Below are 14,056 nucleotides of genomic sequence, written 5' to 3'. Positions count from 1 at the left end.
AAAGTTCTCAAAAAGGTTTTCAAACTGGCTGTGATGAAATCAATTCCTAAGAAAAAAATAAAAATGTACCAAAACAGTGAGCTAGTGACAATGAAGCCCAGTATCCTTGCTGCTGTATAAAAAGAGAAAAAAACTGAACTCAAAGCAATTCAAAGACTGTAAGCAAAGCAAACTAAATCACACTACTTCAACTCATATTTTGACCCCTCACCATTCGACTCGCTCTGGCTATAGGAGGTAATCATAAACAAATTAAGTAATCTGATATCTAAATTGCAGGAAATGAAATTGCATAAAATGAAACTAAGATTAAACTACGCATTCATATTTCAATCTCTAAAAATGACATGAGTAATCTAATCACTAACTTGCAGAAAAGTAAACTAAATCATACTACATCAACTAATATTCTGATTCCTCACTATTTGAGTCGCTTGGCTATAGGAGGTAATCATAAACAAATGGAGTAATATGATATCTAAATTGCATGAAAGTAAATGAGAAAAACAGAACTGAAAGAAATGAAAATGTTGGAATTAAAACTCAGAATCATAAATCAGCAGAAGGACAAGATGATTTCATGTCATTAGTCATTAAAAACTATGTAAATTTCCCGGGCTGTCTACAAGAACCTGAAAGAAAAACACTGATCAGTTAACATGAATATCATGAGAAAGCATAAAAGAAAGTATGGACAGCAGTTAACATGAATATCAGAACAATGTAATATATACAAGCAAATGATTATGAAAGAAGTAACATAATGAAAGCAAGCAAGAAACTGTACAATAGATATAGAGCCTTGGTGTACATGGGCCCTCTGCAACCTCGGCCAATCAATACTCAATCACGAATTGAACTTAAGAACGATGTCTTCTCATATATTAAAGTACAGTCATAAGATAAAGATAGAGCACGGCACAGTGGGCTCGTAAAAACAGTCAAGATTACAGATAAAAATCTAACTATCAAGCGTATGATAATGCGTTATTTATAACTGAGGATGCTATAACTAATTCCTAAATTCTGCGCTGCCAAACAGACACGTGAATATCCACGTCCTGAGACCTAGTAGTATGGTAGCCATGACAATTAAATCTATGGAGTGGTGCTTGTTTGATTTGGTTCACAGATCGGTCTACAGGTGTTAGCACACCTCCAGAGATTAAGGAACTTGCCACGCAAATCTTCACGTGGTAAAAACAGAGTCGTGCCACCGCAAAACTCTTGGTTTGACCACTGCTTTGACCACCCTTGACCATGGTTGTTTGTGAGTGATTCGGCTGAACCAATGGGACACGCTCTATGTACACATCATTTGCAACTTGGCCATGTGGTCGTATTCTCCAGTGGACACCTGTAACATAGTATTCAACAAAATGGCTATGAAACTTGAGCTGGCTGCGGAAAGTGACAAGTTTCCGCAGCTGATTGAACAAAAATCTAAATCAAACAGCAGTCACAAGACATAGTTAGGAAACCATTTTATAAGCTCTTTTTAAACTAATATGCAATGATTTGAAAGCTTGGTGGGTCAAGTAAATGGAAAAGAAAGCTGAAAAGGTGTATAGGGAAGATGCAAGTTTGGGACTCAAGAGACAACATGGTTTCCAAGGTGGGTATTGATAATACTAAGTCCAAAAAGGAACTGCCTGAGGATTCATGTTATAATACTGAAAAGGATACTGAGACCTACCTGGATTTAGGCTTGATGATCATGGCAGCCATGTATTCTTGGACCCCATAAAGCATATATGATCTGGTTCTGCATTTTTTCCCTGAAATACTTATTTTAGTGCTGGAAGCTATGGACATGCACTGGTGGAGTGGTTCTGCTCGCAAATAGCACATGTTTCTATAGTTTCTAGTGGACACTCCTTCAGTCAGTGTTTCTTTCTACATCGTGGGCAAAAAATAGCTATCATTCTTTCCAAGTCCATCTTCTTCTACTTTGTCTATAATGTGTCAATTTTGGTGGATAATGTACATAGGATATTAGTTTTCAAATTATCGAGCAAGTTCCCAATTTCTGCTTTTGTGATTCCCCCGCTTGATGCTTTGAAAGTTCGGATCCCTTGTTTATTCCTTGCAGCTCCTCTTAAACATTGAATACAAAGTTCACAGATGGTGTCAAAGTCTTCCTTAGATATAGCCCCTTTTCCTACTATGTTTAATAGCTCCAAAGACTCTTCCCTCAGGGCCAGGAGAAAAATAATTTTCAAAATATCCTTATCCAGGTCACTATGGCGAGACCTCTGGAGAGTGTACTTAAAGCACTCTACACAGTCCTCCATATTTTCATCCTCCTTCTACTCAGAATCGGGAGTAGGATAAACCAAAGAAAACAACTAAGGCTTAGGATCTGGAGTAGGGTAACAATTCCCTCCCCAGAACGATAGATTGGTTTCTACAAAATCAACAAAACAAAAAATAAACAAAAACAAAACAAAACAAAACACTACGCTTAGGACTCAAAGCAGGGTAATAAATTCCCTCCCTAAGATGAGATATTGATCCACTGATCAGTGTAGATAGTGTTCTTGCACCTTGTTAGCACACCCCCGACAACGACGCCAAAATATTGGTGTCCGAGTGTGAATACTTATTCAACCCCTTTCCACATTTAATTTATCAATCGGGGTGCATAATTTGTTTCAAGGCAACGTGCAAAATATATGCAGGTAGCAATTCCACAATCAATCACTAATCTTAGATTCAGCAACAGAGTTAACGAAAGAGTCACTGTGACAACAATTAAGAATCGATTGTATAACTATAAAAAACGTTCACAACAATTAACTAAAATATTGTAACAACATTCAAATTAGCTCAAAACATATGAAATAACAACACATGAAAATAACACAGCACCTGATCAGAAGAGTGGACCCAACTCTCTGACTAGGGCTACAATGGATTCACAACTTATAGAGAGAACAACAAAATAACTTGCATTCGATTAACTTAAAAAATCTTATGTTACAATCTCAATCTCTTGCATGGATAACCCCCATTCACAGCATTGAAACCCTTCTTATACAATACACTGAGAAAATTGTTTCTCAAGATGGAAGCTAATGTTCTATCATTATACAATTGTTACAATGACCAACTAGTTGCCGAGAGAAAGTTCTGGAATAGGCCTCCAGTCCATTGTGTTGTTACAGCACTTTCCAATATGATACTGGAAACTCAGAATTGCTTCTTTGTTTTGAACCCGTAACCTTTGACCACCAGATCTATGGAAATGGTAAGATTAGTAACTCGCATAGGAAAATTCTCCATAGCTATTACTTCATTAATTAAACATTCTGTGAAAGCAATCAAAGAGGGTTTACCTTATGCATTTAGGGTGATTAGTGAAATTGATTGAGACAAAGGAGTGAGAGAGAGAGTAAAAATAGAGGGAAAAAGTATGCAAGTTTGGCACCCAACAATTTCAAAGTTTATCAAATGGATGTAAAATATGCTTTCCTTAATGGAGATCTAGAAGAAGAAGTATATATTGAACAACCAGTAGGATTCATTTTGGGGAATGATGAAAACCTTGTATGCAAACTCAAAAAGGATTTATATGGGCTAAAACAAGCTCCGCAGGCATGGTATTATCGTCTTGACAAATATATTCAACAACAAGGTTTCACAAAAGGATCCACAAACAAAAACTTGTACACAAAAATTGAGGATGATAAACTTCTAAATATTGTCATTTATGTTGATGATATCATATTTAGAAGTAATGAAGAATCTATGAGTCAAAACTTTGTTTCTGTTATGCAACAAGAATTCAAATTGTCTTTACTTGGGGAACTAACCTATTTTCTTGTTCTACAAGTGAAACAAGAAAAAGATGGCATCTTTCTCTCACAAACAAAATATCTCAAGTAGATTTTGAAGAAGTATGCTATGGAAGATTGCAAACTTGTTTGTACTTCAATGATGATAGGATGTAGCCTTAGTTCTAATGATGATTCTCCCGCCGTAAACCAACCAGAGTATAAGTCTATGATTGGAAGTCTTCTTTATCTAACAAGTACCTGACCAGATATCATGCATGCAGTTGGGATTGTTGGATGTTTCCAAGCCAATCCAAAGGAATCAATTCTTGAGGCAGTAAAGAGAATATTAAAATATCTCCAAGGAACCAAATACTTTGGTCCATGGTATCCTAAAGATGCAGATCTTACCCTTCATGTATACACATATGCAGATTGGGTTGGAAATGTTGATGACTAGAAAAGCACTAGTGGAGGTGCATTTTACATGGGGCCCCGATTGGTATCTTGGTTTAGCAAGAAACAAAGTTCCATTTCCTTATCTATAATAGAAGAAAAATATGTGGTTGTTGCATCTTGTTGCACACAAATTCTCTAGATGATGCAAACATTACAAGATATACAAATCAAATGTTCTCCACTCATCTCCATCCTATGTGATAATACAAGTGCTATTAGTATTTCAAAAAATCCTGTTATGCACTCCAAGACCAAGCATATTGCAATCAAGTATCACTTTATACGATAACAAGTGCTTGAGAAAAATGTTAAATTGGAGTATGTTCCTGGCAAAGAACAAGTTGCTGATATATTTACTAAAACTCTTCCCAGAGAAGCATTTGAATATCTCAGTCAAAAACCGGGAGTTGTCTCTGCCTCATTTTGCTGTTAATCTAGTCTACTCAGTCTACAAGTGAAAATTCAGAAGGCTTCTTTCTATACACAGGTTTCATGAAGTATAGTCGCGTATATACATGAGTTTATTTGCAGACAATCGCGTATGTTTTTCTCTGATAGAAAAACAATGGGGAATATTCAAGATCAGCCTCTGACATGCTATTGACATCTATGATTTGATTTTTCTTGGTATGGTGTTGATGGGTACAGTTTGTTGATATGGTATTGAGTTATGTTTTTCTCATTGATATTTATCTAATTGATGAAGATGCTTTGATGAATGAATTGTTGACAATGAACAGGTAGCACAAGTTCAGGGGGAGCATTAACCTTGTAGAATATAATTCATTGTTGGCATTATGGTTGTTGAATTATGCTCTTTTGGTCTTAGTTATTAATGTCATATGCCATTTGATGTAAATGTCATGTGAAGACATATGATGTAATAATTGTCATATTTAGTCATGTATGGACTTTTGAGGTCATGTCAAATATTTAATCCCACTTGGTTGGGTGGTTGATTCAAATATGTATCCCCACTTGGTTGGGTGATTGATGTAAGTATGAGTCCTTGGTGATAGGAAGGTCATACTCAGTTAAGTTATAGAGTCATGTTCTTCATTTGAAAATCTTTCTGAAGATTCAGCATGTACTCAAGGGGAGCATGGACAATATAGTGAAAATCAGATGCAAAGGGGAAGCTTTGGTCCACCCTTTTACCTTAATGTCAAAAGGGGAGAGTATATTGGTGTTTGAATAATGATTATTTGATGTATCTAGCAAGTTTCTATAGGTTGAGGTGATCAACACCAACATGGTTGTCATCAAGTCCAAAGGGGGATATTGTTGGCATTATGATGCATGTGTTGTCCTTGATGGCAATTCACTTGTAACAAAACAAGTATATGGTAACTAGATGAATCCATGGGTTTGTTCATAGGTGATAGAGTGATGGAACAGAATAATAGAATGATGGGACAAATGTTTACAGATCAAAATCATAAGTTTGATAAAGGTGAATATTTGAAGATCTATACGCGGGTTTGTCAAGGCCAATTCACGTATACACGTAGGTACAAAGAAGAAAATTCACGTACATGATGAAGCACTAATTTAAGAATACCAAGGGTCCTTACCATGGTATCAACACACAATTTTGAGCACAATAATGGTTACTTGATCCCGTCCAAGATTACCACCGACATTAGTGTAGTTTTGACCCATGGTATTAGCTAAGGCACTAACAATATAAGGAGGTGAAGGTCAGAGTGTTAAGTGTGCATGTGAAAGAGTTTTTTATGAATACTTCAATTTGTAGTATATTTGCATAGTAAGGGGCATAATGGACACATAGATCTGAAATAATTATGCATCGATGAATACAATGATGGATCCGGATCATGAGACCTGAAACGAATTTCCATTATATGATTTGCTCATGGATTGACTAGATCTAAGTATTGATGCATGTTTTTATCTCTGAATATTATGGTCTAGGTCTTTCTAAAGTTCTAAAGAGATGCATAATTTTAGGCCAAAATTTGCAAATCTATACGCAGGTTGGTCTCGGTGAAGTTGCGTATACACGCGGGTTTGTTTCTTCAAACTCGCATACATAAAGGTAGGGTTTGTTTTCATAAATGGATGATCAACCTGATCAGTGTTGTTGTATCTCTAATGTATGTCAATAATGTATGCATGTTGATCTGGGTTGAGTGATAATATCTGAAGTAGAACTGATTGAATGATGAAGTTGAATTTAGTTACATGTTGATTCATTGAAAATATTATTGGTGATGCTAATTGTACAAGGGTTCTGTAATCTAATAGAATATTTTAGAATAACTTTGGTCAACTCTGTGTCTAATTCAAAATTACAAGTTTTTAGTATATTGAGATCTGTATGCAGGTTTCTCTACAGAAAAGAATGTATACACGCGGGTTTCCTTAAGTGAAGTAGCATATACATGTGGGCATATGAATGATTAGGGTTGCAGTTGATTATGCATGTTGATGCAGTATTTTGAGTTCAGTTATGTGTTCTGGTTACAATGATCTCACTATTTGGTTTGAATTAAGGTTTTGTTTGCTTTAGTTGATCTACAAGTTGTGATGTAATAAAGCAAGTGGATCCAATGTGAAAATTTATGAAATGTGGTCCACGGATGTTGCTGAGGGTTGGAGCCTTCAGTAAGGAAGTCGAAGTTTCATGCCAGTGGTATCTAGTAATCAGATTAGGTGGTTGGAGCTCCCTTCCAGTAGGAGAGAATGAGTGAAGCATCTAGACTTCAAAAAGTGGGTGCGTGCATACTAGCATTAGTCTGCACCAATATAATAACGTAAGAATTTTTTTATATTAATAAGTTTGAAGACTCAGACGAGAGCAGCGGTGGTTTTCTCCCACATTGGTTTTCCACCTTAAATTTTGGTGTTCATGTGTGTTTCTTATGTGTGATAATTTTTTCTATTCTTACTGCACCTGCTTACTGTTTATCAAATGCCTGATAAATCTCTTAAAATTTGGTTTAAGTTTAATAGATAAAGAATTAGCTATTTTACAAGTTTTCTAAGTATACACTAGTTTCTTTTACAACAGCCGCGTACATACGTGAGTTGGGTTCAGTAAAGTCGCGTATATATTTGAGGAAATAAAATTATTATCGTGAGCTCTTAAAAATGTTGATTCACCCCCATCTCAGTATTTTTCCCAACACCAAGTACAAAGAATCCTAAGAAGTAGTATCTTAAAAAAAATGGTCTTAAACCAATCAAGGGTCCTAAGAAATTTCACTCTCAAAGTGGAAAATCAACGCAACAAAATGATAAGGAAAATAAGAAAAAGAGAAGAATAATGATATACACTGCAAATTTTGTAATCATGATGGCCATTTGGAATCCAAATGCTTTAAGAATATGGAAGCCTTGGAAGAAGCAATGAAGAAGCAAATCATCCATTTGGAGCACTCTTCAACCTCAACTTCATCTTCAGGAACAACACTTTTTGCATGTGGTTATCAATCATCTTGGTATGGTTATGCACTAAATGTACCTTCTTCTTCTCATTCTCATGAGTGGCTCATTTATTATGGAGCTTCTTATCACATGGCCAAAAACAAGGCCATGTTTTCTTCTTTCACTGATTGTAACACCAAAAACATATATGTTTGTGACGATAGATCTCTTAGCGTTGTAGGGTCTAGAACTATTCATCTAGATAATGGTCAATTTAATGATGTATTATGTGTTCCTACCTTATCCTGAAACCTTCTATCTGTATATCTGATAACACATTCCGGTGAAGGTAAAACCTTTGAATTTTCACCTCTTGATGTTGTAATTAATGACCTAAGATATCCTAGAAAGATTTTAGCTATTGGCATTGCTGATGATTCTGCAAGGTTGTATAACATTGACAACTTTGGGTCATCAACTCTTCCCTGGGAATTTGTTTCTCATAATGATGAAGTGAGAAAAATTAGGCATGAGCGATTTGGTCACTTAAACTATCGCTCCCTTCAAAATGTATGTAAATAAAATATGGTGATAGGTCTTCCTATGGTATCTTACAGAGATGGCGTTCTTTCTAGATGTGTACTCGAAAAACATCATCGTGATAGTTTTGAAAAACATGCCTCTTAGCATGCCTCAATCCCTTTACAGCTTGTACATAGTGATTTATGTGGTCCACTTTTTTTGTTTCATTATCTGGCTACAAGTATTTCTTAACTTTCATTGATGATTTATCTAGACTCACTTGGGTATACTTCTTAAAACTCAAGAGCAAATTATTTAACATGTTCTTGGCCTTTAAGGCCTTTGTTGAGAAACAATCTGGACATCAAATTCTTAAGCTAAGATCTGATAATGGTGGAGAATATGTTAACAAAAAATTCATCAACTTGTGCATTGAGCATGGAATTCAATTGCAACATATTGTTCCATATACTCCATATAAAAATGGTGTAACTGAAAGGAAGAATCACACCTTAAAGTAAATGGCTAATTGTATGTTTCAATCTAAAGGACTTAGTCTTAATTTTTGGGAAGAAGAAATTAATTTCACAAATTACATAGTAAATCACACTCCTACTAAGATTTTAAATAATATCACTCCAGAAGAAGCATGGAGCTCAATTAAATTAGATCTAAGTCACTTTCATTTTTTTGGAAGTGAAGCATGGCCCCATATTCCATATGAGAAACATAAATCCTTAGAACCTAAGAGTGAAAAATGTATTTTTGTTGGATATTCTAAAGATGTCAAAGGATATATACTTCTTCAACCTAACTCAAAAAATATTATCATTAGAAGAGATGTAAAGTTTGATGAAAATATATTGGCCTACGAGCCTAATTCAATGGATGTGCCACCTCTCTCTATTTCTTCTACTTCTGAAAATATTCCTTCTTCAAATGATAATAATGAGGATGACAATGCTACCCCACCTTCTTGGTATCTTCTTTCATCTACTCAGCTTCCAAAATGGGTCCGCGCTACTCGAGATGTAACATGTGCTCTTGCAGGTGATCCTACAGATCAGCACTATAAATGTTCTCAGTTTGATATAGCCTATTATTTACTGGATCAAGTTTCAATGAATTATGATCCTAACACCTTTGCAGAAGCTTCAAGCCATCCAGATTGTGATGCAGCTGTGAATGAATAATATTGTTCATTATTGGCAAATGATACATGTGACCTTGTTCCTCTTCCCAAGGGAAGAAAACTTGTTACATGCAAATGGGTTTACAGAATCAAGTTTGGACCAGATGGAAAATTTGATAAACATAAAGTTAGTCTTGTTGCTAAGGATTTTTCACAAGATGAATGCATTGACTATACTGAAACCTTCTCCCCTGTTGCTAAAATGAACTCTATCTGCCTTGTTCTTTCCCTTGATGCCTCTTTCAAATGGGAAGTCCATCAGATGGATGTTAAATCCACCTTCTTGCATGGGGACTTGCATGAAGAAATCTATATGGAACAACGTCCTGGATTTATACAAAAAGACTCTAGCCTTATATGTCTGCTCAAGAAATTCGTTAATGGTCTCAAACAAGCCCCTTGGGCTTGGTAGGCCAAAATCGATAGCTTTCTTTTAGGTACTTTCTTTTCTAGGTGTCATGTGAAAATACTATCTACACCAAGAAAGTGGATAAGTCCCTAATCATTCTTGTTATTTATGTTGACGATCTTATCCTTACTGGTAGTGATCCCAACCTTATAAACCATGTGAAGTCTAGCCTTAAAAAGAAATTTGAAATGACAGACTTAGGACACTTGCATTATTTTCTTGGTCTTTAAGTCTTCTAATCCAAAGAAGGTATTTCCCTTTCTTAGTCCAAGTATGCATGTGATCTTCTACGCCACTTTCACATGGAGGGTTTTAAGTCAACCCATTTTCCCTTTCAGTCTAGAGTCAAACTTTCAGTCACTTGTACTTCCCCTGATGTTGATGCTACCTTATACCATCATCTTGTTGGAAAACATTTGTATCTGACCCATACCCATCCCAAACTTTCCTTTTTTGTTGGCCTTGTTGCTTAGTATGCATAAACCACATGAAAGTCATTGGAAAGAAACTAAAAGAATACTTCGTTATGTTCAATGTATAGTTCAGTTTGGTATTCATTGCAGTGCAAGAGCATCTCCTCTGTTGGTTGGTTTCACTGGTTCTGATTAGGCTGGTGACGTTGATGATCAGAAGTCTACTACAGGTTATGTCTTCACTCTTGGTTCTGGACCTATTACATGGGCTTGCAAGAAAAAACGTCTCAATTCTCTTTCTTTAGAAGAACTAGAGTATCATGGCACCATTGAAGCTAGTAAGGAAGCCTTGTGGCTTCGTCATATCCTATCAAAGTTTGGTTTTTAGTAGTAGCATTCGTATACGCTTTAGTGTGATAATCAATGTTCCATTCAACTATGCAAAGGTCCAGTCCAACATCAGCGTAACAAACACATTGAACTACACATTCACTTCATCAAAAAGATCATTCATCACCATGTTCTTTAAGTGCAATATTGTTCAACTGATGTTCAAGTTGCAACCATCTTTACAAAGGCTCTCACAGAGGTGAAGTTTACTAAACTTTGATTTATGGCTAGAGTTGAGGAAGCTGTCACTACATGGGGATAGACTCTAATGCATCCTTCCTTCTCCTATTGTGTCATATTTGTACATCATCCAATCCTATCCCAAGTTGTTCTTAAGGGGGAATGTTAGGATATTCCGACACATAGGAAATAATTAAGTATAACTTGGTCTAGAATATAGTTAGGTAAAGTGTGTTTCTTTAGTATGTACTTTTTGTAACTTACAATCTGGCGGTCATGATATGTTCTAGACATGAAGTGATTTGATGGTTCATTCTCTCCTTAGTATTACCGATACTTTATCTGTGGCTTAAAACCTGATTGGGCCATGATCTCTAATTAAAGAGCATGGAGAGTCATTTTACTGTGACCATTTATGAGACAAGCTTATATAATTTTTCTTTCTTTTTATTAATAACATTGCCTAAAGTGGCCATGTTGGCTCAGGTCATGGATTGTTTCGCTCTTTGAGGGTTTTAACCGCATCAAGAATACTGGTGTACTAATTTCTGATCTATTTGTGAGCGGTGTCTTTTGGTATTCAATCTAAGGAACTTAACCTGTAAATTCCTACAGACATTACAAAAATAATTAAATTATATTTAAAAAATATTACATGCCTTGTGACAATAATAATGTCATAGTTATAGTGATTATGTTTTTGTTAAGAAGGTTCTCTAGAAAGTTTCACATTTTATCTGTAAAGTATAGATAGATATATTTTAAAAGGTAATTGTTCTTTCCATATATTTTAAAAATGGACTTGCTTTATTTACTTAGTTATTTGTTGTTTGAATTGTTAACGATTTTAATTTATTGTTAATATTTTTAAATATAATTTAATTGTTTTTGTAATGTTTAAAGTTTGAAGTCTCTGCATACCAAGAATGAGTTTATGGAAAAGTCATATATATAATTGGGAAATTTTTTACAAAGAATGTGATTGAGGTATAACTCATTGCTATTCTTATTCTTTTTTTTTTTCCACTGAAGAAATCATGCATGGACAACTCACAAACATGCATAGTCCTGCCTAGGATTGGACCAGAAGACCTGTGGAGACCAAACCTCCCCAACCAAACATTAGACCATAGTTACCAAATTTGCTTGTATTGGGGAAAAATTTACGAAAATTCAGAAATTTGATTTGTATATCAGATAGTTCAGGAAAAAATTAGTTCGGTTCACAGGATAAGTAGTTAATCGTCTTCTTGAAAGAAAATCGGGTTTAGATTTTATGGCATATCCACATGCATAGAGAAGTGGCTGCTAAATAAATGGCAGTGGGATTGTAGCTTTTTGTTTTTCAATTTCACTGTTGCCTCTAAGGGTTTAGAAAGTTGAGAAGGAAAGAAAAGAAATAATTTGAGTTGTGAAGTCAGTAAATTTGATGTGTAATTGAAATTAAAGAAATAATTTGAGCTATATGTTTTTAATATTTAATTTTTAAATATATATTTTAGCCGAAGGCTTCCTATTTCAACCTTAGGTGGCAAGAGGCTTGTTGTCATTTTTTTAGAAATAAAAATTGGCAAGCTAGATTAAATCTAGGGAGAATATGCTCCAAATATGCTTCGTCTTAGTCACAATCCACAACTATGGTGCGAAGGAGCGTGAAGAAAATATTTAAAACAAAATCAAAACAAAAAAATCAGTGGTGACGCATGTGTAAATTGACTTTAAAATGACTGATGCAATTTCACCCCACTCTGCATACTTCATGTTACCCCAATTGTCATTTGGTGTGGCCCGCAGATCGCCTGAGCTAAAGTATTTCCATTCTCTAGATCATGTTGATTATGTTTCAATCAATAACACCATGTTATGAAGAATTTACTCACCTGTTTGTTCCAATCCATTCATTCATTCATCGTTTGAGCAATGAGTGAAATACAAAACAATTATTCTCATCATTTTGTGGTATTAGCAGTGGTGGTGGGTAGAGCTCTCTGGGTTACCTTTTTGGCTCAGATTATCCTCCAATAGCTCATTCCACAAAAGAAAACCCTAAAAATACTCAACTTCTTCCCAAAAACAACTCTTCCCAAAAACAACTCTTTAGTAATGAATCCAGAATCACCATCATCAACGACGACTAAAATTTCCAATAACTATCATCAGGTCTATGTCCCAAACTGTGGAAATTTCATTACTATAAGTGGTTTACTGCATGCATTCAAGTTTTCGCTTGCATTTTAGTCTCAAACACTAGGGTTTAATGTTTTTTTGTTCATGGCATCTCCTTCTGTATTTAGGGACAGCCTTCAACAAAAGTGTGGTCTACGCCCTGAGGAGGATCATCGCCTAGGTTTCTCTTCAGATAGAAAATATTATAAGATTAGTGTTTTATATATCAACTTCTTCCCAAAAACAACTCTTTAGTGATAAATCTAGAATCACCATCATCAACAACGACTAAAATTTCCAATAACTATCATCGGTTCAATGTTCCAAATAGTGGAAATTTCATTACTGTAAATGGTTTACTGCATGTGTTTTGTTTTCTCTTGTGTTTTTAGTCTCAATTACTAGGTTTTAATGCTTTTTTTAAATTCACGGTGTCTCCTTCCATATCTAGGAACGAACTTCAACAAAAGTCCAGTAGTCGCCCAAAGGAGGATAATCGCCTGGGTTTCTAGTATGCACTTTTTAATATTAAAGCAATATGTAGTCTACACGTGCTACAGGAAATAAAATTAACAAAACATATCACACTAAACTGAATATTATTACACACCAAACTACGCTGAGCATGATTCATCATCATTGATATGACAAAGTACTCTGATTTTCATACATGGCTTCTCTTTGTCTTTAGCTAGCACAATATATATTGTTTCTTGAAACAAAGAACTTTTCCTTCTATAGATTCATCTCTTGGATACAAAACATAGAAAATATTTATTGCATTAATCAAGGCTTTTTTGCCTCCTTGTGTCCACTTGTTATCAAAGCTTGAATATCAAAGCCTCAACCCAAACTTTTCTCAACTCTAACATATGCAAAACACAAATCTACAACTAAGACTTCCCACAAAATTCCTTAGACATGAGAGGCAAAAATGATAGGTGGAAATGATCATCACTCATCTTACACTAGAATAAAGTTTATGAGTTAAACAATGCTCCATAATTGATTATTAAAGATGTTTGGAGGAAAACTTTTAATTTTTAATTATATTTTTAACTTTTATTTAATTATTAAAGTTTTTTTTATTTAATTGATGTAAATTTTACGAAATGAAGTATTAAATTTGAAAAACAAATCATATAATGATATTATAATT

This window comes from Pinus tabuliformis, chromosome 4_2 (assembly GCF_031772625.1).
Source record: "Pinus tabuliformis cultivar Carrire ecotype Pingquan chromosome 4_2, CPIR1, whole genome shotgun sequence".
NCBI lineage: Eukaryota > Viridiplantae > Streptophyta > Pinopsida > Pinales > Pinaceae > Pinus > Pinus tabuliformis.
This window is presented reverse-complemented; position numbering follows the sequence as displayed.